Here is a 1,021-nt window from a genome sequence, read left to right on the forward strand (position 1 = left end):
GGGAGATAGAGCTTTAAAGCTAATTACTGAACTGATTTGGGAGACTGAAACCATTGCAATCAATTATTTTGGTAATCATATCATTTTTCAAACAAATGTTTCCATAAAAAACAAATAAAAACATGGAAAGAACAGATCCGAGAGAAGGAGCATGGATCTCACCGATTCGGAGCACAAATCAGTTAGGTTTTCTTCAAGGAAGAAATGGTGGAGTGCACATGCTCCTCAACATCAGGCCAAGCTGCTTCAAAACATTCAGCAATGTAGAAAATGGTTTCGCACAAATCAGCAAGCGCCAGCTCCCGACCTCTATCTTCGCCGCCAGATTAGCGAATAACGGCCTCGAAATTGCGGGCCAATGACAGAAATTGGGCTCATCAGCTGCGATCGCTTTTGCTCGGAGAAAAATGGGGGTAAAGTTTGCAGTTTGTGATGTTTCTTGTCTTCTACCGACATTTGTGATGTTAATCGTTAATCCACTCAAAACTGCTCTTCTACAGATTTTGGGAATGGAGGAAGCGGCCATGAACATGTTTGAGGGAGCTCATCGTCGGTCATGGAGAGGCACAAAAAGCAAGAACATTTTACTTGATGAACCAGTTGAAAAGATAAAGAACGAAAATGGGAAATTTTTGCACCTAGCATGGCTTGCTTTATATTTTACAGCAACACTTCTTTGCTGCCAAAAGTTTAATGTCTACACACACACTAGAAAATTTTGCGTACGACAGACGTACGCAGTGCTGTGTGCGATATTGGGGTATACCGAGGGTATAAAGAAATTACATTCACGGTATAAACCCTTGTAACCTCTCTGTAACTTACGTATAACCTCTTAATATATGATAACAGAAGCGCGAAACTTATTTTAGGGTACAGATAGGTTACAACAAGTTACAGGGAGGTTACAATGGGTTATACCGTGGATGTAACCCCCATGTACCATCGGTATAACCCTAATAATACATGCAGCGCTGCGTACGTCTATCGTACGCAATTTTTTTCCCACTCCCTCTCTCTC

The 1,021-nt window shown here is 41.4% G+C and overlaps 1 protein-coding gene across 1 annotated transcript in view; it reads right to left on the reverse strand.

Moving 5' to 3' along the window:
- The window catches only part of LOC110019457 (protein ROS1-like), an 86,618-nt gene extending 85,607 nt beyond the window's left edge, over positions 1-1,011 (reverse strand). The window contains exon 1 of the mRNA XM_020717118.1: positions 163-1,011. The gene's annotated coding sequence lies outside the window, so the exon portion shown is untranslated. The remainder of the gene's footprint in view (positions 1-162) is intronic.
- Positions 1,012-1,021: the final 10 nt, after the last annotated feature.

The sequence above is a fragment of the Phalaenopsis equestris genome, unplaced genomic scaffold, assembly GCF_001263595.1.
Source record: "Phalaenopsis equestris unplaced genomic scaffold, ASM126359v1 Scaffold000057, whole genome shotgun sequence".
NCBI lineage: Eukaryota > Viridiplantae > Streptophyta > Magnoliopsida > Asparagales > Orchidaceae > Phalaenopsis > Phalaenopsis equestris.